Source organism: Ornithodoros turicata, chromosome 3 (assembly GCF_037126465.1).
Source record: "Ornithodoros turicata isolate Travis chromosome 3, ASM3712646v1, whole genome shotgun sequence".
Lineage (NCBI taxonomy): Eukaryota > Metazoa > Arthropoda > Arachnida > Ixodida > Argasidae > Ornithodoros > Ornithodoros turicata.
This window is the reverse complement of record NC_088203.1, coordinates 100,950,605-100,976,746: the sequence shown is the minus strand read 5'-3', so window position 1 is coordinate 100,976,746 and position 26,142 is coordinate 100,950,605. Positions and strand designations below refer to the sequence as shown.

Below are 26,142 nucleotides of genomic sequence, written 5' to 3'. Positions count from 1 at the left end.
GGTGCGGCTCGAACGCTATCGTCGTCGGCTTCCTTCACGCTACGTCATTTTCTTTCTCTTTATCGTTGTGGAAACGCCGCTCTATTGGTGGAAAATAGATAGGCCTCTTCATCGTGTAGCCTCAAGGCGCCAGGTGGCGTTGAAGGACGGCGCGAGTTTGTGCAAAGAGTATCTCATCTCAACGAGTGTGTTAGGGTCGAGAAAGTTAAAATGAAAAGAGAGCTACGCGTGACGAAATTATAGTTTAGAGAAAAGATAGGTAGACGTTGGTTTCGAGCTTTTCGCGGAAACTTGAGGGTACGCCTCATCATGTGCCTGCGTCTATTTGTATAAGTAAATTATATTGTTTCTGTCTAGAGCTTCTCAGTATGCCTGTGGCGTTGAATGTTAAGAGTGGACATAATCCACGTGTATGTGTACAACACACGTTTTGCGCGGGAATTTGAGCACAAAGAGCCTTAAAGGGGTTGAGATAGTTCACTCCAGGTTATCAGAAATTAACGTAAACGTCGCTCCTTTGCACCGATGTGAACCTACATTGAAAGTTTCATAGCGAAAAATGTAATATAAGCCGAGAAAATGGGCACCGCGAATACCGATACCCATGCGGCTTTGACATCACAGACCTCACCGCCGCCAGTGAGGCAGCGCACGAGAAGTCACGTGCTGAGGGCTGCCAATGGGAATGGACGCAACTCTGAGGTCTGTGACGTCTGCGCTTTGCTCGGGAGCGTGCTTGTATCTCGCTAAATACGACACGTAGAAGAATACCTAATTCGTTTTTTCCGCTGTATTCTGGCGTGCAGTACAATGCGTCCATGATGTAACGAGCCACATCTATGAAAGTGTCTCGACCCCTTTAATGGTGGCGCAAGTGTCTGTCTCGATGTACAACGCACATTTTGGAGGGCAACTGCGGAACCTGTTCGAGCAATAAGACGAGTGCATTAACAGAGCATTTCGTTCTGACTGGTGATCACACATCTCGAAATTCATTACGTTATAATCCACCGTAACGTGCAGTCACCTATGGAGAGAACAGCGCCGTGCCGGCCGTTTATGAAACTACGTGACCACATAAAATGTCGCCTCTCCAACTGTCCGGGCTAATAATGGCCAGAGGTTCACTGACTTTTTTTTATTACTGTTCTTGATTTATATAACTGCTCTGTTCGCCAGACTGACCGCGTAATTTGTGTGTTTTATTTTTGAGGGAGTGTTTTATCGAGGAGTCACGTTGCAGGCGTTGGTATACATGGAGTGAGCAAAGGGGGATGTACGGTTTCAATGACATCACAAGCACGTCACGAGCGACCTTTACGGCTACTACATGAGTGTGGTTGTGATATTCTCCCTAGACAAACGTTGATGACGCACGTATCGTATTTTAATGCGTTAGGATTAGAAGCCCCACTTTGAAGAAAAGCCGGCGTCCTAGCGGGGTGACTGAGATGTCCGTGTATATCGTGGCACGTGACGGAGAAGAGCGAATCAGGCTGCGCTCGGCAAACTGATTCGCTCTTCTCCGTCACGTGGAAGCGCGGAGCGACGGCAGCTGGAACTGGATCCGTCGTCAGCTGCGCCTCGTCTCTGGACGTGTTTACTACATTTCCTGCGTAACATTTTACGTGGAAGTCAGTTTAGACTCTATCGCAGTCTTATCTATTTCATGTAATCAGGCCTAAGAGACATACAATATAGTTATACTCATTCTTTCAAGTTTACATAATTGTTCTCAAGAGAGTAGTTAATAAAGCTACCAATAGTTATCACGGATACATATCAAAGAGCACGTATCCCCGTTATTTTTCCACGGACAGACATTAGTGAGTTTTAGTATATCGTAACCACCAACGCTATCCCTTACGTACGCAAAGACGATAGCGTATACGATATACTAAAACTTACTATTATTCGTCAACGAGTTTTACAAACGGTCAGACAAATTCGTAATGATGATTATATAATGACAAGCCTAGATGTTACATTTGTTAAGCACCCTGCAAAACATAAATGTTAGCAGCATATATCGTGTCAGTGGCATAGCGGCGATATACCCTTAAACCCGAAGGCTTTGATAAGCTTTTCGGAACGTATATGTCATAGTTTCAGGTTTGGTTTTGGAAATTCTATTGGATCGCAAGCAACCTGCAGATGGCGGTAAGCGTCTTCAATATCTTCATCAGCAATAGAAGTTCCACGCAATAGATTGCGCGACGCTGTAAATTACAACCGACGCCACCACGGTCAATTAAAATTCCATCAACTCGACATCCCTGATGAAAGGGGTAAGCAATGTGGTATAGAAACAACAGTCTTCAACGCGTGGATAGCGCTCGTCGCTAAACTTTCTCAACGTTCCATGAACCATGAACTCCGAGCAACCGTTTCCATCCCAACCTAGCCTGCATTAGCATTCCCATAGGACACATGGAGGACTTACGCCGTTACATGCTTCATGGAGAGACACGGCAAGATAGTTACTTGCACAGTAGTTACAAACGCCTCTTAAACAATAGATTGTTTTAGGAAAACCGTTTTTGCGTCTGCGATACGATATGGCGTTGGTCTCATGGCGCATGCGCGACGCTGTCGGAGCTTCGCTAGCGTACCGCCGGTACGGATGTCCTCGAGGAATAGCGTACAGTGTTATCGGCAGTGTTGTACCCGCTACCAAAACTAAGTGACGAAATATCGCTACCCGCTACTCCACAAAAAAGTAACGCTATACTGGCGTCACTTCAAATCTGAAAAAATAATGAGATACCGCTAACGTTACCTAATAAAAGTAACGTAAATTCGATGTCGCTACTTATCCGCTACAGTACCCTTTTCTATGCAATACCTTACCGTAGGCATCTCGTTGTCGAACGTGTCTAAAGACGGTGCAGTATTTAAGTTCCCTCAGATAGCTGGCATGTAGTATTATGTATACCACTATACCTACAGCCAATATATATTATTTCACGTTGATCTTGGCCTTGAGATGATGCGCATTTAAGAGATAATTTAATGCACATAGCGCATGTGTGCATTCAATAATTTTCCCGTCAGAATGTTTGAAGCACAAGACGATTTTTCTGCAGTGATAGTATTTTGTCCGAGATATCTGCGGATCCCCAACCTCAAACTCTTCCGTCTGCTTCCTGTCGACGGATTGATCAGTGTGATCAAGTGACGTAACTGCCATCGGAGCGACCACTCATCAAATCATCAGTAAGTGGCTACCATGAGGGAGAAACATAGCACGAATGGCATAATGTTTGCACTCGCCAGGGCCAACGCTTTGCTGTTGGCCTACTGCACCAAAGCTTCGGTCTCACAGGAATAAGGAGTTAATGTTGTTGCCTATCCCCTGCTTCCCTTCTTCGAGCCAAACGACGGCTTCCCTTACAAAGCGTTTGACTATACACTCTTAAATTTAAAACACCCTTTGGGGTGTAGTCCGGGTCTAATTGGGGTGTAAACTAATTTTTACTCCTAAATTACACCAGCTCGAAGAAACATCCTCGGACGAGGGGTGTTAAATGGGTGTAATAATAACTTAACAACTTACTTATAACATCATTACTTACTATAACATCATTACTACTGACCATTACTTATAACGTCAAAAACGCACGCCACCTTGTGTGGGTCACTGCCTGAACTACTGCTAGGATACTGTATTACAAACAAAGCACATTTTCCAGAGCCCATCGCTTTCCACTTTACCGGTACATAAATTTTTTGTTTACGAAGACATCAAATAATCGAGAGAGAGAGAAAAAGAGCGGAAATGTAAACATTACCCCTATGTAGCACTTTAGCTTCTTTACGAAAACATCAAATTATTGCAAAGAAAGCGGAAATGTAAAACATCGAACATCTAATCTCGCATCTGTAGAAGGTACAAACTTTAAACGAGCCCTGTCCAGACATTGCCATCGATTTGCCATTTGAACGCTCCGTTACAAAGGTGAGGGCGGTACATAAATATAGACTTCCACAGTGTGCAAAGCTCTCCCGTTTTCGTTTCTTTGTGTGTGTGTGTTTTCTCTCTCTCTCTCTCTCTTGCGATATACTTTCCGACGAGTTTAGCCATTAGTCTTGGGTTATATTTGGAAGAACAGGCCCGTGTGCTCGGCGCAATCACAATAATTGACCCCCGCGCTACAGGGCTTCTCTGTCCTTTTAGCGAAATTGGCCCGGAAGGCAGCCTTGTCGACACAAGGGCCAACTAGACCTCTCTGTCACCTTGCGTTTTTAAGCTCCACTGTTAGGGAACAACTCAGTTTAGGAGGGCCCTTTCTATTCGAGCTGCAGACTCGCTATTAGGAAGGCAGGCGTGTGCGAATTTCTCTAGGATGACACTCTTCTTTTTACTGTTTCTTTCTTTAGAACAGAAGGAACTGTAACGTTTTGAAAGGGAAAGGGGCACGTGACCTGGGTTGCGATGTATCCGGAAGGGAGAAAGGGCACTATGCGACCGAGATAGAACAAAAAAAAAAAAAAATGTGTGTTCAAGATTGTATCTCATTACGGCCGAAGTCTCATTACGGCCGATGTCTCAATACGGCCGAAAGTCTCAATACGGCCGATAATCCTTTAATCCCCAAGTGTCTCATTACGGCCAAAGTCTCAATACGGCCGAAGGCAGTCTCATTACGGCCGAAGATGTCTCATAACGGCCAAATGTCAAAATGTGTATTGTAACCTGCATTGATATGCAATGTCGCAGCCAGGTATGGATATATATTCAGCAGGGTATAAGCCATGCACTGTGCCCTTAGGGCCCTTATCATATTTATATACACATATTGCGAGACAAACGGTATGTTATCATACCACAGCACAATGCAACATATTGTGTAATGTGTACTCCCACAAGCTAGTGTAGGCTGTGAAGCAGGCTACTATGTGGAGTTAGCTACTTGTAGAGAGCTAGATGAATATTGGCTTTGTTGTGACGCTTTTGGAGCCATCCGACAGTCATTGGCCATGACAGAGCACCTATCTCAGTCGATGTCAGTTTATTTCCATTCGCCTTACAATGATACAATTCTTGCTTCTGGAATGAGTAAACCTGCAAGAAGCGATGAGCAACCATGAATAGGCTAGAATATTAAAAAAAACAACAACAAGCATTTGTCTCTACATGGCTCATTTTAATGTGCACAAGCTGCACACGTGTTGATACGTGTCTGCTATTTCATACGAGGTTAACATAAATATTCATTTAGACAAAAGAATGACAAGCCTTAAAAATGTGACTTCCCGGTAAACACAGAGCATGACCATGATATGAATATAGGTTCAGTAGTTCATTCCCTTAATGGAAACATGTGAATATCAAATAGTAATACATTACAATTCATGAAATGATGCATGCATAACTTTCCATTTCTGGTTTCTTTTTTATAAAAGTAGTGCACGAATTAACATTCGTGCACTACTACAAAATTTCTCACTTCACAACAGAACCTTATGATGATCTTAACAGCTCACCTCTTCGCCAGGACTCCCTGGGCAGCAACATCCTATTAGCCATGTTGTTGTTTTTCTTTTCCGGAATCCTTCGTGCAGCCACATACCATGCCTGGAATGGAAAACCAGCTATAAATAACAATGTATTTGAATGACTTCCTCTTGAAGTATTTATTCTAATCAGATATGCTTTGTGCCTACTATGGTGCGCGAAGGCACATAAGTACAACATTTGCAGACGTTCGACGTAAGCAGTTCTTGGAGATCAATTCAAGTACGCCGACTTGCGCTTTTATTTTTGAAGAAATACGACGACAAATTTTAACAAATGAAATATGGCTCACAATGATACGAGTAAATGCTGCTGTACGGTGATGCATTATCGGTATCTTATCGTCTTCGAATAAATTTGTTGTTCCTAAACGCGCAACCAACTAGAAACGGCGCAAACCTACGAACGGATACCGAGTTACATATATTACAGGCACTTCAGCTGTTTTGATTAATTTAAATTACTCTTATGAGAATCCAACTATGTGTGGACAGCACACTACTAAGACAGGCAATCTACGAAAGCATTACTCACCAGAATTCCTGCTTGACTTGGTCTTGGTCAACACTGCGCGATATACGTTGGGGCTGTGGCGATTCATTCAACTCGATTTTTACCGGAACAACAGGCGCTGCTCGAAAGACAACGACGGAAAATAGAGAGCCGCTATAAAGTCCGCTAATTTGCACATTACAGCACTACAAAGCGATATATGAACACATCGTAAACAGCAACCACTCGCTCACACACACAAGAAACAAGGTACCCAACGTTGCTAGACACCATCCGAACTCCGAAGTGAGAGTAGCAAAACAACAAGATATCAAAACACGAAAGGAAGAGTATTGATCCCCCCTCCTTCTATAGCATGCGAAACGTGATTTGCGCTGAGATGAACATATATGTTCATGACGCGAGTAATTTTCACTTTTCACTGATCCAAAGGAGGTCACGTGGGATTGCTTGAAAATGGCGAAACGAAACTTGTGAATCGTGCATTTGCTCTTCTTGGTAGCTGCCAGAAAATCGAATCAAGCTTATGGGACACTGGATTACAGGTATGTTGGCATCTTTTTCATTCCTGCATATCATTTCACATTACACTATACGTGAATACATGGTGTCATGTCATGGGTGTCATGTCTCACGATGCTGGGGAAGTAATTGCATGGGGAAGTGTGCATTGTTGTAGACTTTTAATTTTTGATCGCGTAATCGAAATATCGGCACCTTTCGCATTGTGGCTTGCATGTGACCAACCAAGTGCTGTTCCCTTACTAGCGCTTCCTACAAACGACAAAACGAAACATGTGGGAATGTATATTTTTGATTACTCATATGTAACAAGAAAATGTATCGTTTTCAGGTTGCTGCCACTACTCCATGTGCCCGCAATTGTCTTGCGTGTATGATTACACTAACGGCGTCGCCCACCACGGCGGAAGTGTTTTGCGTACACGCGTTTCAGCATGAAGCCTGCAGGTAACATCTGATGTTTACCCTTCGGATATTCTGAATTTACATATTGTCGCTTAGAGGAATTCCGAATGCCCAGAGTGACACACACTTTTAACATTGTGACATCAGTGCAGTGGCATAAGCTCTAATGTAGTGCCCCACGAAAATGAACAAGGGGTAGTGGTTTATCCAGAATCCCAAGCACGAGAAGGGTGTTGGAAAAAAATGTTGGAATAGTTACGTCATTACAGCTTAACATATCATTACAGATGTATCTGGAGCTGAAATCGCAAGGGCACCCCCTGTAGGGGGTGCACAGGCAAAAAAGTTAAGGGGGGTCTGGATAAAGCACTGACGAGGGGGACTCCTCCACCCCATGTCAAGCCTCATAAAACACCTCCTGAAATAGTTTCCTGGCTATGCAGCTGCATTATTATGACGTAATTGTCATTGTTGTCCATAATTCTTGAATATGTTTTGAATATATGAAAAAAAAAAGTCTGCTTGACAGCATATGTCTTATAGTCATCATCAAACAAGAGCATATGTCATTTTGTTCAGTGGCTTATGTACTTTTTTGTAAATTTCAGGTGGACGTAAATTGTAGAAGGCAGCTAGTGGGGGAGAAGATCATGGTCATAGGTCATGTGACTCCTGGAGCTCCCAGTGGGCTCCCTTGTGGAGTACTTTTCAGAACACACACACATACAGTTTGCTCACAGAACCAACGAGTAGGATGTTGCTTGAATACTGAGAGAAAATGGCGTAACACATACAAATATCGTGTGACACATATGACAATAAAAACATTTTTCACGAGGGATGCATGAAACACTGTCGCAATATTGTGTGCATGAACCATTGTGTGTGACACAAGTCGTGGGGGCACACGGCCTCGGACACATTTTGGGAAGCATAAAACACAGTATATACAGAGCTAGTATGGTGGATGCTTCTTTTTTCTTTTTGGCCGTTATGAGACATCTTCGGCCGTAATGAGACTACCTTCGGCCGTATTGAGACTTTGGCCGTAACGAGACACTTGGGGATTAAAGGATTTTCGGCCGTAATGAGACTTTCGGCCGTAATGAGACTTCGGCCGTAATGAGACTCGGGCCGTAATGAGATGTTACCGTGTTCAATCCCTCATGTGATGTTTTATTCTTTGTGAGTCCACTGTCCTTAAGGACCTTGCGTCCTTTCGAAGGACGGAAATGAGCCGATGAGTGCTGATTGGTTGCTGGTGGCAGAGGACAAGGCAGGCCGAAATGGGGCTCATCGGAAGGTTAAAGTCTTTTGAGCCGCCACAGTGCCTTGAGCAGCTCGGGAAACTTTCACCGCCGAGGAGCGGAAGTGACGTGGAAGTGACGTGGCTTCGATTCACGGCATAAACTGTACAGCCTGGATGTTTTCTCTGCGGTCAAATACCGTCACAGTACCCCAGTACCCTTCGAACTGCCGCCCTTGCTACCACCATACTGCCATATGCCACCTCTGCCACAAGGAAGTCTGAGTTGAGTTGAGAAGAAAAAAAAATGGAGAAATAGGCACTCATTACTCATTACTATAAGACGTCATTTAATGTGTGTTTGCTGGTTTATTTGAAACAATCGTGAGATCGCTTTCGACTGCGACAACACATTAAGGTGTAGCCGCTAAAATATTTTTCTCTTAAGTTTTTAGTCAGGTGCTCTAGCTAAATATACAGGGTGTCTTTTTTTTAGGCGATACAGATTTTTCATTAAAAAACTATAAGGGCTATAGACATGCTGTTTTCACTTCTATCACCTCTGGGCCGCCGGACGTTCTTGGCCATATGTTGCTCGACCGTCAATTGACTTATTACCTAAAAATCGTTAATTAACTTTTTAATTATAAAAGCTACGAAGTTGTCTCAATGAGAACATCAGTTCATTTCGGTGACCTGATATCGTAGCCGATTTCATAACAAAAATCCGTCTAGTAGATCGTCAAAAAAATTCTGAAGGAACACCTCTTTTTTGTGTGTGTGTTCATTGCGCATCTTCAGAGACGCGTCTTTCCTCCACCCCCAATGTGAGATGGTGAAGGAGCCTCATGCGTCGAAGATGAGCTTTAACTTGCGGAAACAAAACAAAAACACATGTATGGGGTGACGCTATCGGAACTGCCCTTATCTTGTGTTGCATTTTCTGTTAATCTTTTTTCAGGACACAAGAGGCGACAGTGTGATCTTTCACCCTCTCACATCGGGGGCAAAGGAAAGACGGGTCTCCGAAGATGCGCAATGAAAAAAATGGTGTTCCTTTACGAATTTTTTGCGGACGATCTACCGAACAGATTTTTGTTCTGAAAACGGCCACGATATCAGGTCATCGAAAGGAACAGATATTCTCATTGGGACAACTTCGTAGCTTTTATAATTAAAAAGTTAATTAACAATTTTTAGGTAATTTTTCATTTGACGGTCCAGCAACATATGGCCAAGAACGTCCGCCGGTCCAGAGATGATAGAAGTGAAAACAGCATGTCTATAGCCCTTACATTTTTCAACGAAAAATCTGTATCGCCTAAAAAAAGACACCCTGTATATTGATAATCCACAGAGAATATAATTTAATACGAACATACAATACATAGAACGCCGTATGAGGAGTTTCAAACTTAAAAAATACAGAACACACAAAAACAACATTCAAAAGTGATCAAAATCCAAGCAAAACGCGAAAAATAAATAAATAAATCATCCTTTCGCTGAGCACTCTAACTTTCGATCGTCTAGACACCTTTACCCTTCACTCATAAGAAACGAAACAGCCGGGCTCCATGTTACAAAGTGGAGCACTCAGAGGAACCGGGGAAAACGTAAAGGAGTAGAAACAGAGAAAAAGAAGAAAGTACCGAATTTGCAGAGTGCAGAAGAGATGGACTAACTCCATTTTTTTCCGCTTCAACTGCCCCGTCTCTTATTCCGGGAATGTAAAAGCGATACCCGCCTCGAGATATCGAAGTCCAGGCAGTGCAGGCTGAAATGAAGCCTTTTCTAAGGTAACCGAAATGCTGGACCTGCACGAAGCAGGTCACTGCCACAGAGGTACACGTTCATATGAATCGAGTGCAGCTTTTACCTTTGTGCGTGAGTTTGTAATACGTGGCAAAGGGAACGCAGGAGGCTTTTAGGCAGATGAACTTGTGTGAAACTGACTCCTTTCGCGCTGCTTCGTTTGTTGTTCAAAGCACGTAGGGGACCTGGAAGATTATCCGATGGAAAACTGTTTTAAGGATACTGTAGCCAAGAATGGGAGGTAGAAGATCGTTCAGGATGCAATATCCATACAGCATCACATAAGGATGCGTAGCTAGATGTAAGGCCACGTAGACGATGAGGCGTGCAAATAACATCATTCTCTCAGTCTTCTGTTTGCGGCCAAAATTGAAGTTCGCCGAAGTTTATTTCGAGTCTAAAACGGATTGAACTGTATGAACACCTTGACTGGAAGCCACATACTCGTATCCTGGCTGTTCCGACCAATGTTGTCTCTGGTCTTCTTGCACTTGCGGAAGTCAAATCTATTTTATATATAAACGAGAATCCTTCTTCTGATATATCGCACACTGATCCAGAGCCACGTAAGTTATGTGTTAGAAGTTTATGAACTCACATAAACATCCCATTTAAACACATCATCAATAATCTCCTTACAACTTTATTCATCACGGTACTCACTTCGTACTGATAACCTTTACTCTGAAGCTTCCAATTCCTAGAACCAATTTCATGCAATTTACTGTTGCATTTCTTTTTTTTTTGTTCTTTTTTTTGTGCGAAGGTCTGGAACGTTTTGCCTTTGGTTGTACGTCAGACTACCTCCATTCGTAAATTTAAACAGGAAGTAAAAGTGTTCTTTTCTACTATGGTAACGGCAATCAATAATTTGCGACATTATGTTTGCTGTTTCCGAGTGTGCTTGTTGGTACTTTTTGTTTGTTGTTAATGTTTTACGTTGTCAGATTTATGTTTGTAGTTTCAAAGTGTGTTTGTTGTTACTTTGCTGTATCCTCACAAGACAGTGACACTTTGTAATATTATTTCGTATTTGGGACTGCGTCGCGGGTTTACCTTGCAGTCCCATTCGTTACATGTTTTCTTTTGTTTTGGATTGCAAATAAAAAAGAAAGAAAGACTGTTTTATGAAAAAAGAAAGAAAGAAAGAAAACCGTCGGTATTCAGTGCATTTCTACTGTTTTGAACATTTTCTAAATGTTCCACGTCGCTTACGCTGCCAGCACGTGACACGTGTGCACTTGTGTCATGTTGAGCTTTTCTACAACCCCTACAGGTTTTTCTTTATTAAATATCCCTCAATACAATATAATCCAATATTAGTGTTCTTCTTGCACTGGTACCGACGCCAGTTCAAAGTTCAACCACCGCCTAAGCTGCACACTTCGAAGTATCCCCATCTCCTGTTGTAACCAAGTTCCAGAAAATAGATAAAGCAAATATGAATAAATTTCCACAAAAGGAGCGGCGAACGTCGTCTTATGAGATGCATACGACTTCACGGCCCTATAAATGAAGTATTCGAGGGAAAAAGAATTGCACAGTAGGAGTTTCAGAGCGCATGTCTTATACATGGGTGCAAAAGTGCTATAGAAACCAATATATCAAACATCTGCTACCACATATTCCATTCTGCAGCCTGCTAAACGAAGTTATGCAACTCGGGAACTTCCTTTATACTTTCCCTCGCCGGTGCACTAGTGTCGAAAGTCGATTACGCGTGGCGGGTCGGCTGCCGACGAGTTGCGGGCAACGCTACACATTCTATACGAGAGTGTCAAGAGCTTTACACGTTTCTGCATGCGAATGCGTCGGTGCACTATTATGATACAAGACAGAATGGAACATGCCGCGCGTGTGCAGACTATGTAAGCCATTCGCACCGCACTGCATCAGCAATGCCCAGACAACGATGTACATAATGATTGCCAGCTGTGACTCTAGCCTCTCTGGGTATACTTAGCAAATGCAAAGCCTCACGCCTTCATCATTCTCTGTCTCTCCTTTCTTTCCTAGTTTTGTGAGCCACCAGACGCGTACTGCAGTAGCCATGTATACGACTAATAATAATTGGAAGTAGATTTACACGTAAGGTGTGTCAGTCTATTCGTGTGGCTACATGTTGCACGTGCCACAGGGTAAGGCTACGAATAATTTAGATCACCTGGGGTTCTTCTGACGTGCGCCGGAAATCTACGACACACGGTGCTGGAAGCAATGTTTCTCTACAAAGAAAAACAAAATATCTGAGAGGATTTTAGGATGAAAAAAATGAAGGGAAACCAATTCAAAAATGTAACCAATATTAACAATTCTTAATAGATCGTAAGGTAATCACGATAACATGATACGCCAATCGCTCTGATGCTTTGAAAAGGGTGACATCACATTGCTAACCTTGGATTTGATAACATCCTTTATTGTTGTTGTAGAGTTTGTCGGATGTACTCCAACTCGCTATTACCACATGGAGCTTAACTAGCATATATTCAAAACGTTCCCGTATGCTAATTAGCGAGCTCATATTCACTACGTAGACAGCGTTTCAGTGCTTTATCAGAAAGCCACTGAAAACTTGCACGTTACGCAGAGAAGACTCGCGGGACCCCTAACGTTACGGGGACTAATTTAATGCCGAGGCACTAAACCGCCATGTATCTCATTCCAGGAAGCGTACGTCGCGTCTACTCAAAGACAACCCTCTGCGAGAGAGAGAGAGAGAGAGAGAGAGAGAGAGAGAAAGAGAGCGTTATTATATCAAAATTACGAGCAGTGATCGTTAGATGCTCTAATTAGCAAGAAGAATGCAGCATTTATAAGCCAAACTGGCGGTACCGCAGAGAATTACTGGGCGGCGCATGGGCGACATCAAAACAAACGCCGTGATTGGTGGGTCCCCAAGGAGCCAATTATTCTCACGCTAATGAGAAACGCAAGAACAACCCCAGGATGAAAGGAACAAGTTTTGTTGCTGTTGTTGTTGTTTTTCTCGTCAATGCTCACGTATTTGCGAGACTGAGTTTCAGTGAAGGAGTTGGCAGATCATAGTCCGTCGTATGGAAGCAGCTACGCGATGCTCGTTGCTGGATGCTACTGCTCGATGTGTTTGCGGTACACTCTTAAAAATGAACTTCACCGCATAGCACGCTCCTAGCCAACCATCATCTCGAATGATACCGTTATCTGCCCTGATTTGTTGAAAACGGGAGGCGTACGCCTTTTTTGTGACACTTATGCTGTTCATAATTGTCACAGAAAAGGCGTACGCCTCCCGTTTTCAACAAATCAGGGCAGATAACGATATCATTCGAGATTATGGTTGGCTAGGAGCGAGCTATGCGGTGAAGTTCATTTTTAAGAGTGTACGCGTGAATTCTGTAACCACCACCCTAACAATAAAAAAATTGAAAAAATAAACAGTAACTTGCCCGAAACACCTGAAAGAATTTGAAGAAAAATTTCACACCATTTCAAAGAGAATTTAGCCAAAAATACAGCCGTGTTTATCGCACTGCGCACAGATTGTGTACTTTTTTGTTTCAATTTTTCTTTACAGATTGAACTCACCTTACGTGCACATCTATTTCGACTAGATCTTCTAATTAATCAATGGTGCACTTGAGCCACGCGCGTTAGTATCGCACTCCGCGACATTTTCGATATCAAACTATACATTGTTGTTATTTTGTGTGACGTAGCGTTGCGCAACCAGAGGGTGGGAGTTGAAGAGTTGTACTTCCACATAACTTCATTTTCATATTTCACATCTCATGTTTCTCGTGTAATGGGGTAGTGTACTGCTCTCAAGCGGCGAATCTCCCCAGGCCATAGCCATGGTTTATTTGTTGTTGTTATTATTTTAAAATTTTTATTTATTACATTATTTGTATTCACGAGACTCCATCGCGTGAGCATGTACAAATGAATATACCAGAAATATAACAGAGGCTACTTCCTTCAGACTATAGACCATTCCGCTCAAATGTGAAATCGCACACATACTTACGTCTGTCACATTATTATATACACGTTTGCAATATGACTTCTGCAGCGGTATGTGCACCTTACACAACAGTATTCGTACGACACAATATCAAGAACAAAAAAAAAATCCATAGTAGAACTGAACCAATAGCACGTGGCATTTATAGTACATAAGCTCCATGAAATGGCATTCGGAAGCCATCTCCCAGAGTAACATGCAACCCTAAAAGCCTTTCACGACTCAGCATGTAGTTGCAAATAATCGATGTGCGGTCACCGCATATCTTTCAAACGGTGCAATGAGGCATGGCAGATCATTTGAAGCGAATGGCAGGCTTAGCTGCATCGGGAATCACTTATTTGTATTATTGGTAAGAAAATATCCGCATACTCATTCAGCTCCCTTCAGTGAATTTGGTTCGTACTTTTATCTTGTATCTTTTGTTTTATCTTCTGTTCGTATTGCCGTTTATCTGTTGTGTTGGTTATCACAATCGCACCCGATTGCCTGCAGCGCAAGGAGCTATTCGCTGCGAGATCGACCTATAGGGGACGAGACTGTCACCTTTCTAGTGTGGATAACACGTGGGCCAATGTTCGGAGTTGATGGATCTTTTCCGTAATTCTGGTATATATTCATCGGAAGATCACTGGTACGATACTGTTCGGTTCCCCAATGCTCCATCTACAGCGGTAAGCGCTGAATAAACGTGTAAAAGCAGACGACGCGTCCACACAATGGTAGTTCATCGTTTCTCCGCAGCGCGCCGACTCTGTTCGATCTCGGAGCGAATACCCGCTCCGCGCGTACACGGAGCGGTAGTACGCACTCGTTCACTTTCGCACCCAGACCAATGCAGAACCGATTTGTAAGTGGCGCGCTGCAGTGGCGCTGACCTCAATGATTGCGTTTATAATGAACTGTTTATAAAAGCTGATCTTGTGGCACTCGTTGTGTCAGATGAGATGGGACCTCGCGAGCGGCAACCACCCGCACAAGAAGAGCGTCTCGACCGAAAACAGCGCACGGCGACGGGACAAGACCAAGTCTGTGTGTCGCTGCAATGCACCGTTCTGGACCATGAGAGAAACTCGTATCCTCAACCCGATACTGAAACACGACGGTAACAAGGCCGGCAACAATGCAAAGACGTTCAAGATCCAAAGGCGCCCCTGTATTCATAGTGAGCTGCGTCGTGAGTTGCTATGTGGCTATCTGGCATCGTAACAAAATCTACACTATTCTTGTAGGTGACGTCGTGAGTCTTCTTACACGATGCTTCGCATATCGTAGCGAACCGGCGAACTGGTTTCTGCAAAATTTTTCTAAAGTTGAGGCCATCTATAGCACGGGCGTACCGAGTGGTGGGCAAAGGGGGAATGGCCCCCGTCTGGAGACCCAAAGTCGCTCGTGAAAATAGTGGGCTCTTCACTCATAGGCGTAATGATTATTCTCAGATATCATAATAAGATCTTCTGTACACCCGCACAGTCCGCACCGTCCGCCTCCAGAAAAAGAGATGGTACACTCTTAAAAATGAACTTCACCGCATAGCACGCTCCTAGCCAACCATTATCTCGAATAATATCGTTATCTGCCCTGATTTGTTGAAAACAACAGGGGGCGTACGCCTTTTCTGTGACAATTATGAACAGCATAAGTGTCACAGAAATGGCGTACGCCACCCGTTTTCAACAAATCAGGGCAGATAACGATATCATTCGAGATAATGGTTGGCTAGGAGCGTGCTATGCGGTGAAGTTCATTTTTAAGAGTGTAGGGGAGGGGGTTGCACGCTTGCCCCCCTACCGACGGAAGAACTTTGCCCCCCCCCCCCCTTACAAAAAGTCCTGGGAACGCCCATAACCTAAAGTTAAAACAATGTCAGCCCTAGAGTGTATATGCAACGAAAGGAAACTATATTCTTAAACTTTTTATCTCTATTTTGACTTCTTGTGCTCTCCGCCAGTCGACATGAAGTGAAATGGCTCTGACTGAAGGTGATATGTTCCAAACGACGATATTATTGTAAGTGCCGCGGAGAACGGACTGTCCAGGTGCGCAAGTCCAACGTTCTTGTCTGGAACACATTGTTGCCTTTTTCTTTCTTTTTTTTTTCTACCGTGAGCCAAACAGCGTAGTACTCGCCACGCAAAAACCTAAGGACACACACAAGATCAATATATACACGTGATTCCAAAACCGCAAACTATTTGTGTTTATCAACCTCAACACGAAAACAATGAAGTGCGCGGAACCAGCGTCAAAATTTTCATTCGAAAAGAAACTTGTGGACTACAAATGAATGCCTTTCGAAAAAATGAAGAAAAAAAATGATGTCCTCAAATTCACCAGAGTATGAAACACGCATCTCACCCGGCGAAGGAATATAAATGAAAGAAGCGTAGACTCTTCACTCATTCTTCTTTCATTTTCTTCTTCTGTTTCACGAAGTTGAAAAAGAATTTTGGGAATAGGACAGCCTTCGGCGCTGGGCGCATAATGCGAGCCGAATCTCGAAAAGGTTGCGAGAGCAGCCGCGTATTCTGCCACTTCAATTCGCACTCGGGATTGTGACGAGCTTCTGTTTCGCGCTGTTCCCTTCAGACGCGTATTTCTGCTGAACAAGGAGTTATTCTCTCTGTCTTGTCGAATTCTACGCGAGTTTCTTTATTTTCGTTTTGTTGAGAGATTCGGGAAAAGAATGTGTTCGACTTGAATCGACTAAGAGAAGTGAGAAGGCTTTCAGAAGATTTTTTTTATAAAGATTAGTACTTGTTGGACTAAAGAACTATTGTGAAGGCAGTAAATGCTGTACTCCTGTTTCTGGCAGGCACACGTTTGTTTGACTCGGTAAACTGCACAGTTCGGAATCTTCAACTGATTTAGATCAAATTTCTATTTAACTACTCATAGTATGTGGCAGAGGCTATCTAAACGAAATATTGACCAAATAACTATGGGAATTCTTTATGTTTCCTACGAAGAGCGTTCGAACTAGTTGATCATAGTGTATTAATAGGCAAACGATCGATGCATGGGATTAGAGGTACACCACCCTCTCTACTAAAAAGCCATCTTTCAGAGAGATATCAATATGCACAGATTGGAGATGCAAGGTCACAAATGTTGCCAGTGGCAGACTTGTACGTATTTGCAGTATTGTATTTAAAATACTGTATTTTAAATACAATTTGCGGTATTTTGGTACTCTACTCAATACTTTTTGTTTTGTGTATTTGTACTCTATTTAAAATACATTTTATGATATTTTCTACCCAATACTCTAATTACATATTTTGGATCTCCCTCTCAAACTTTCTGTGTCTCGTCTTTCCATTATTTTGCTTGCTCAGAAGAAATTTCTTGAGTCCCTCGGACTTGACCCGGACATTGGCCCTTCTTGGAAGTCTCCATTTAGAGATCTTGCCCCGTGTGCACTAATCCTTGGTGAGCGAGGGTTCTATTATGTGTGCCCTGACGTGGTAACGCCTGCTAGAAGTTTGCTTTGTTGTGGGTCACATATACTTAGTTGAGTTATGTGGTATCTCTTTGTTATCTTTTTGGGACTTGTGTTTAGATGACTCCTATCACACAGGGACGGCTTGCGTAGTGCACGGGGTATTTCGTACTCTATGTTAATTACTTTAATTTTCATGTATTTATACTCTATCTTAATTACATTCTAACGTCAGTATTTATTATCTTATCTTAAATACATTTTTGAGTATCTTGTACATGTCTGGCCAGTGGTAACCGGGGTGCCACAAGGATCAGTCTTTGGTTCGTTTCTTTTCTTGTGATATATTAATGATTTACGTAAGTGTTTACAGTCTGCTTGTGTATTACATGCAGGTGACACTAATATCTTTGTAGAAGCGAGAGATACAGAGTTACTCTTTTCAAAGCAAACATTGTTCGTGTTAGATGGGTAGAAATCCAGCGAACCGGTAGAATGTAGGAAGGGAGTTGCCTCAGGACAGAAGCCGCCGATATTTCGAACAGAGACTGTTCTTTTTCTGGGCGTTCGTGTTAGTTACTCATCATGGCTGTCCGCAAATAGACTAGCCCTTAATTAGCAAGTCTACCTATGTTTATTTCAACCTTAACAAGAAATCGTCAGAACCAAATTACTGTAAGCCTTACCTTGGAACAAACGAATGTTGATAAAATATTCTGAACAGCATCTACGAAGTTCTTGGACGTTATAATACCGTAATGTTCGGTGTATAACACGCACCCACTGATTTTCGCCCTCAAGGCCATGTTTCGGTGTACACCACGCATTCATATACAACACCGCACCTTTCAGATTACTCGTCTCGCATGCGGCACATTAGTTTTACACACTTACAAACTCAGTAACCGAAGCAGAAAACACGTCATACACACTTTATGAGCTTTACAAGAACCCGCGACCTTAAGCTCAGCAAACCAACCTGTTACCGATTGAGCTACCGGCCGGTGCCAGCTCACACAAGAAGATAAGCTAGGATCGACCCATTATTCCCCTGTTTTCTCTGTTGGTATATTTACATAATGTATTTAGTCGTCCTATCAACCTCATTGTCCCAATGCATCCGAGACGTCAATAAGCAAGCAGTCCTTTTCATACAGCTTCGTGCGTTATGCATAGAGCTACAAACACACCGACGACAAATTTTGTTATACAGAGATTACTCTGCCCTAAAGAGAGGGGACGATGTCGCACTATTAGTGCTGATGTACAGTATCATAGAACAGCGTTTCTTTTATCATCTACAGAATTTTTTATAATAAAGCCAGGAGAGCTACTGACGCGGTTTTAACACGTGGGTTATTCGGCTATGCGATCATGCTTTGGGAAAGGGCATTTATCTACGGGAAGACTAATTACCTGAAATTCACTAATTAACTTGTTAATTAGATGTTTCATCTCTTTTAAATATATTGAAAGGAACTCGTTCTTTTAGATATACAGGGTGGTCCACCAACCATGATAGAAATTCGTAATAAAAGACGTAGGCCCCGAAGAGACATGCGGTCAAGGAATTTTTTTCTGCCAATAACTTTTGCCACGTATTGGTAACATTTTTTATTTCATTTCAATTGACAGAAAGTTAATTTCTCGAATTCAACTCCGAAATTTCCCAAGGCAACCTAACGTTTTATTTGCGGAAATGGGTTCCCCGTGGTTATTTTACTCAGTATAGCCATAATCCCACTCGTAATGCAATGGCAATTGCCGAAATAAATTCCGTGGAAATGGGCCCTTGGCTCCGCCTCTTTTTTGACGGCTCGTAGTTTGAGCGCAAAGCTGCGAAGAGAGGAGGTTACATTGACACCCCGGGGAAAAGGGTTACAAGCCGTTGGGTGACGTCATTTTTGATAAGATAGCTCTGATTCCCACACTCACCGCTCGTGTTTGTTCCGTGGGTAAGGCTTGCAACCCTTTCTCCCCTGGTGTGGCGTGTCAATGCAGCCTCCTTTCTTCGCAGCTTTGCGCTCAAACTAAGAGCCGTCAGAAAAGAGGCGGAGCCAAGGGCTCGTTTCCACGGATTTTCGGGGAATTTATTTCGGCAATTGCCATTGCATTACGAGTGGGATTATGTGCTATACTGAGTAACGTGACCACGGGGAACCCATTTCCACAAAGAAAACGTTAGGTTGCCTTGGGAAATTTCGGAGTTCAATTCAAGAAATTAACTTTCCGCCAATTGAAATGAAATAAAAATGTTACCAATATGTGACAAAAGTTATTGGCAGAAGAAAATCCCTTGACCGCATGTCTCTCCGGGGCCTACGTTTTTTTTTACTATGAATTTCTATCATGGTTGGTTGACCACCCTGCACTCTTAAAAATGAACTTCACCGCATAGCACGCTCCTAGCCAATCATCATCTCGAATGATATCGTTATCTGCCCTGGTTTGTTGAAAGCGGGAGTCGTACACCTTTTTTGTGACACTTATGCTGTTCATAATTGTCACAAAAAAGGCGTACGCCTCCCGTTTTACGCAGTTCATATAATTGCCACAAAAATGGCGTAGCCCCCCCCCCCCCCCCCCCACACACACACACCAACACCCACACACCCGTTTTCAAATCAAGTACGTGCTTGTTTCATGATTTTGAAGCAAGTGGAGGAGGATTCGAATAGTGATTGCCTTCAATTCTACTGTCTCGCATTTTCGCGAAAACACCCAATTACAATGAACTTAGGTAAATAGTCCGCGCAACCCGCCCACAGAAATGGCATCAGTGCTGATCTCATCGATAAAGACAAAAAACAAACAAACAAAACAGCTGCAAAGCATTTAAAAAAAACGTATGATGACTTGATGTATCGTTGTACACATAATGATGGATAGCGAGTAGATAAAACTAAAAGCTTGGACTTTATCTCTAACAGAGTTTACATGGCGGCTCCAACAAAATATCTGTAACGAATACGTGCGTAACGCCATAACGAACGTACGTGCCATCTGAAACGGGAACGGACGGACTAAGCATCCTATCAGCTAGCATAGCGAACACGATCGATTTATTTCAAGCATCAGGATTAATTTCAGCTTCATTCAACGCCGCGTGGAAGAATACAACAAACCTTTTTCCTTCCTGTGGAGAACCGCGTCTCTTAAAACGAACAAAAAAGAAAACCGATGCTCACGTATCCAATTCACAAATTTTTTCCTCAAACAGAAACGGTATACAGGAAGCAAACGAACACCCGAGGCTATAAGCAGCCTCCGGGCATGCGTGGGCTTTTAAAAACTATGCTATCGATCCGACTTTTGAAGACAGCATTTGCTCAGAGAGAGAGCGAAGCTCATTAATTACCTGCGAGAGCTCGATTGGAAATTCTTGTCAGAACTCGAAGACAAATACGTTTCAAATGCGGTGCTTTCCATGACTCAGAAAAAGCACCCTACATAAACTTTTGAGAAGTTTCTACGGACATGTTTCGTTAACTTTATCTGTTCCATCATGAATAGAAAAGCTCTTTCACGAACTTTTCACCCAATGTTATGCGGCTAGAATACTTATCGAACAACGACAATCCAACGGCGTCGTTGTTAACAAGTCCGCAAAGCCGTAGAAAGGAAACAAGAGTAGTAATTCGCGCAATAACACGTTTTGTGAAAGTTGTGCTGTTCGATTTGACTCTATCTGTCCGTATTTCTCTTTATACGATTCTCTTGTTTTCGCTTTATTCCAATCCAATCTTCTTTTCTTTCTCAATACAATCCGCATGCATCCGCATCCGCGCATAATCTGCATCCGCTCGCATAATTCGCAACATGGGTATCGTTAGAAAGTTTTCCGTAGTATCTACCCAAGCGTTACAAAAACAAAGTATATCTCAATTTCGATTCAAATATTTGTATTTCCCATTGGCATGTAAATGGGGCAAAGACGAGTTGCACGTACATACCTACCGACCACTCTAACGGAAGGAGGCAGAAGCAAACAATGTTAACAGCCACAGCATGTCCCATTCTCGTCTAAAAAGGATAACAGAAGGACGTTTATGCAAAGCATGGGAGAAGAGAAAGAAGGGCACACACGCACGAAATTTTGCTTGCGCAGCAGTCCGCTAATCTTTAGCGAAAAAGAAAAAAAAAGAAGAAAAGAAAAGATTTGTGATGAGGACGACACGGAAATGTGTCCACACCATCAAGAAAAGTAGCACATTAAAAACGTCCATTATGCAGATTTGCAAAAAAGGGGCCTCAAATGACCGGGGGCGAAATTAGGTTTTCAGATGGAATTAGTGTCGGACAATGTATTACCATCTTTATAGTTTTTTTTATAGGTAATTCGCATAAGTGAGCACGGCATATACGATGGTGCATTAGTACGAATTGCACGGCCAAAATAAGGTATAATAGAGATTTTTAGTACTGCGTACGCAACGAAAACGTATGCTCCGAATGTGGCTTTGCGTTTAGCGCACGAGCAGTGGGAACGCGCAACTTCCTTGCATTCGCCAGGCGACTGCGCAAGCAAGGACGTAACGTGTTCCCATTGCGCACGTGCTGTATGAAATGTCACGTTTTGCGCATGCGGACTGTGCACTCGCTATATTTCCTTGCGTGCGAAAAGCGATTGCGCATTATTAGCCATCGTTATTGTCTTTACAACCGACTTTTATTTTTATTTTTGTTGTTGTGTTTTCTGTTGTTGTTGTAGTATTTGTTGTTGTCTAGTCTCTTTTCTTATATTTTATTTATTTTCTTTTATTTTTTTGCGGGAGGGAATCCACAGGACAAACATAAGCTAAGGTACACTTCACTGGCCTTACACTGAGCCTTTCAGTTGGGAGGTTCTCACCCAGACGCGAGGACATCACGTTTTACGTGACCAGACGGAACTCCCTCAAACGTTGCCTTTCTCGATACCAGCGCGTTACTGATGAAGGCTAACATGACCGAAACAGCCGCCGCGACGAATGCAGTAGACCTACCACAGTCGCCACATGTCCCAATAGAACGTTTACACTTTTCAGTATTCCTTCCCAACTGAATTGGAAGCAACCTATAAGTATACAACAGCAACGACAACTACATGGTCCACGATGAGATGAGGTGCTTCACCGCAACAATTGCGGTGCCATACCTCAGTGCATGTGGGAAAATATACGAGTAGAGCTTGAAGTTTTCGGGCAATATTTTTTTTGTAAATTCGGGAGGTAAAAATCGGTTAAATAAACATGTGCAGTAAATTCATGTGAATTCAGATGAAAAAAAAAAAAACTTCCAGTATTCTAATTTTAGGGAGAAATCTTGCTCAGATACTTCAGACTAACTGTAGTGATTCGGTAGGAACGGTGACGCAACTCCATTTGCTGCCAAACAAGTAAGTTAGTGCATTCCTACAGACGTTCCAGTCAGGGCAATTCGCCGGGTATAAATCGGGTTTCACCCTAAAGAGGCAACCCTCAATTCAGGGTGCAAATTCGGTGACGAATTCCTAAAACCCTAAAACTTCAGGCTCTATATGAGCGGGATGGCGATGAAAAAGACGAGGCATACACGCACCTATACAACCGTATACAACCGATGATAGCAGACGAGACAAATGCACTTTACACGTGGAGCCCGCAGACAAAGAACGCGACTTGGATTGGATTAGATGCCAGGAATTCCGAGGCACAGTAGCGTTGAAGCGTTGAATAGCCGTGGCCGTATACGTATATACCATGGCGGTTCCCGGACTTGGTACAAAGACTTTGCTTTCCTCCATTTCTCTCTCTCCCATATTCTCTTCTAGCCCTCTCCTTACAATTTCTATGGATGAGACAGAGAGCAACGCGTCGCAAGAACTACATATTATCCTCATGATCACGGTCTGCGCTGCCCTTTCTACAGCAACAAACGCGAGCGATCTATCCGAATTACGCAAGCTTCGCACCACCCTATATGCACTGCACGTAAGCATCCTGCATCTTCCCCCTAAAAGTTCCTGCAGACGACCAAAAAGCGAGTGCGGACCACAACATTCATCTCAACAACCTCGAACAATATAAGCAGATCGTTTGTCTTTCCCAACCTAATAACTGCGAAGCAATATCATCTGTGGCGAAGTCGAAAGGGGGAGACGTCGTCCAAATTTATCTCGCTTACGATAGAAGCAAACTCGATTTCGGGAACGAATACATAAACTTAGCTGTCTTTGTGCCTCCGAAATAACTATAAAATAATTCAGCAGCACATCGTACGCATCGAAGACTCGAGCGGGCAGTTCGGAACTTTAGTCCAGTTTGCGGCAGGATTGTTTTGACCGGCGGTTGCTGCTGACAAAAAAATAATAAAAAGAAAGAAAGGGGAGGAGGGCGGCTTAATATATAAGTCCGCAGTATTGGTTTTCCTCCTCGTTCGTCGACGGCAGAAGTTCCGCAATAAATTAACCGGAAATAAGAAAATTCCTCAGTGGCGACGACGGCGACGGAATTGGAGGAATAAAGAGAGAGAGAGAGATAGAGAGGGGGGGGGGGCTCTCTTTATTGTACAGTGAATTAGAAGGACGGCCAGAGCATAGTGAGCCGTGCGAACAACGACTGAAAGAGAAAGCATTACATGCAGAGGCATTCCAATAGTGATGGTATAGGTGGTGCTGTTTTAGAGAAATTGGCCGCTCCGCTCGAGACCTATAGTCGTGTTCAACTTAAGAAGGAAAAGAAATCTAGCATGTCGGATCTGAAAACATTACTGCGCCGCACATAGGACGGCTGACACAGAGAGGTCACGCTCGCTCCTCCGCGAGATAATATAACCCATCATACTCATTCTGCTTCCGTATTGGCTGTTAGGACTGGCCACATGACACCGGTTAGCGTGCTGGGCGTGTCACGTCGGCACTGGGAGGTACCGGGTTCGAATCCCGGTGCCGGCTGTGCTATCAGGGGTTTTTCTTGGGTATTCTTCGGACGCTGTCAGACCCATGTCGGCAGCTCCCTTAGAAGTCGGCCCAGGACGCACATTCTCCCAGAGCGTTGGTCGTGACGTTGCCCACCTTTGTGAGGCCGACAACGGCGAGCTCTTTCAATAGTAGTACCACCACCACCACCACCACCACGCTGCGTGGTGGCGCTGCAGTATTTCTCCTAGCGCGCTATTATGTCCCGTTATCTCCAACGGCGTATGTAGTTGACGGACTAGATTTATTTTCCTTCTTACGTTGAAGACGACTATAGTGTCACGGAGTGTCACTCAGATCACTCTGTCTAGGGCAACACGTTTTCTTTCTTTTTCTCTCATAATCCCTCCGGACATGTACCCACTTTTGAGTTTTCGGAGATTATTCGGTGACCTTTATTTGTCTGGCATTACGCCGTCGAAGGTAAGGCAAAAGGAGCCCCTGAGGAAGGTTGCATACAAACATCCTTTTGGTTTTGTTTTTTTTTTGTTTTTTTGCAAACCTCCGAACAAACTCGCTAGTGGCAAATAATAACAGAAAGGGAGTCATATAGACTAGTGATAATGGTCTTAAGAACCATAGCAATATCGACAAGCGCAAAACTGCTTAGCACCTGCTTGCAAAGTTGTAAACCAAACTTTGGAGAACGGGTATGTCTCCTGCTGAAAAATATTATGACAAAGTTATAAAAAAAAGAAAAAGAACAAAACAGAACTGCAGGCAAGATGAAAAAAGATGAAGGGAATGACAGCGGGCAGCAAAGGGGAGCTGCTAGAAAATGAGATAAATTACAGGATCCTAGCGCAAAAGGAAAGATCATGTGTAACGGGGCCTGATAGGGATAAATGGGGATAGCCAGGTCTGCTCCCCAGAGGAAAGAAAAGGTGGGACGGATTTAGGAATAGATGTATGCGAATGCGATATTGGCCATTTTCAAAGTGATAGAGGGGAGCCAAACGAGCTGTGAGAACGAAAGATTAACTTCATGGTCTCAAAGCGTGTACATCATCCAGCCTAAGCGGAGAAAATTAGATTAACAGATAAAAGGTGGTGGGGGAAGGTGGAGCCCTGAACGAGATCCTCATATACGGCAGCCTTGCTTTTCTTATCATTCGATAACGCAACATTATCTTACTGCGAAGAACAGAATGCATTCAGAATGTGCGTGAGTGAGCGTCAGAGAGGAAAAAAAGTAACGAGACGAAACTGAACCAACGACGACCATGCTCGACGCCATAGTGGTCGATCCGCGGATTAATTTTGGCTCGTCAGCAGTTGACAAACCAGGAGGTAGCATGCCGGCCTATCGGTCCCGAGGATGGAGGCTGAAATCACGACTTGAAAAGCGTGGGTGGGTATAATCTGCTTAGACACGTAGTTCGCCACGGAGGGCGTTGAGGATAAGTGTTATGTGCTGAGAGTTCGGCGCAAGTGAATGGAGGAAATAGCACTGCGCGAAACCGTGTATCCATTCATCAATCAATCAATGTAGTATGAGGAGTCATCATGCATAATATTTTCGCTGCACGGTGTCTTGTCACTCAACAGTTAAATTTACAAAAATGTCATGAATAAATAAATAAACAGCCATGACTGATGTGGCGTGACCTTCGAGGCCCTCCCCGATCTCATGACGTGACGTAGACAGGACCGTGTGACGTAGCATCACCGCATAGCGAGCAGTCGCGATGCCTTATTTCCCACCGAAAATTTATCAGCTACAGGTACGGTGCGGCGCTAC

At 43.4% G+C, this 26,142-nt stretch overlaps 1 protein-coding gene and 2 long non-coding RNA genes across 3 annotated transcripts in view; 1 reads left to right on the top strand and 2 right to left on the bottom strand.

Annotated features, from left to right (window-relative positions):
- Positions 1–26,142, bottom strand: part of LOC135389005 (hemicentin-2-like) — a 217,837-nt gene that overhangs the window by 48,687 nt on the left and 143,008 nt on the right. The gene's annotated exons all lie outside the window — the stretch shown is intronic.
- LOC135387559 (uncharacterized) lies at positions 4,996–6,267 on the bottom strand. Its single transcript, XR_010421195.1, has 3 exons — positions 6,053–6,267; positions 5,488–5,578; positions 4,996–5,065 (listed from the first exon to the last, which is right to left on the bottom strand). It is a non-coding gene; the product is annotated as an uncharacterized LOC135387559 (long non-coding RNA).
- LOC135387558 (uncharacterized) lies at positions 6,443–7,845 on the top strand. The gene is made up of 3 exons (XR_010421194.1): positions 6,443–6,576; positions 6,885–7,000; positions 7,567–7,845. It is a non-coding gene; the product is annotated as an uncharacterized LOC135387558 (long non-coding RNA).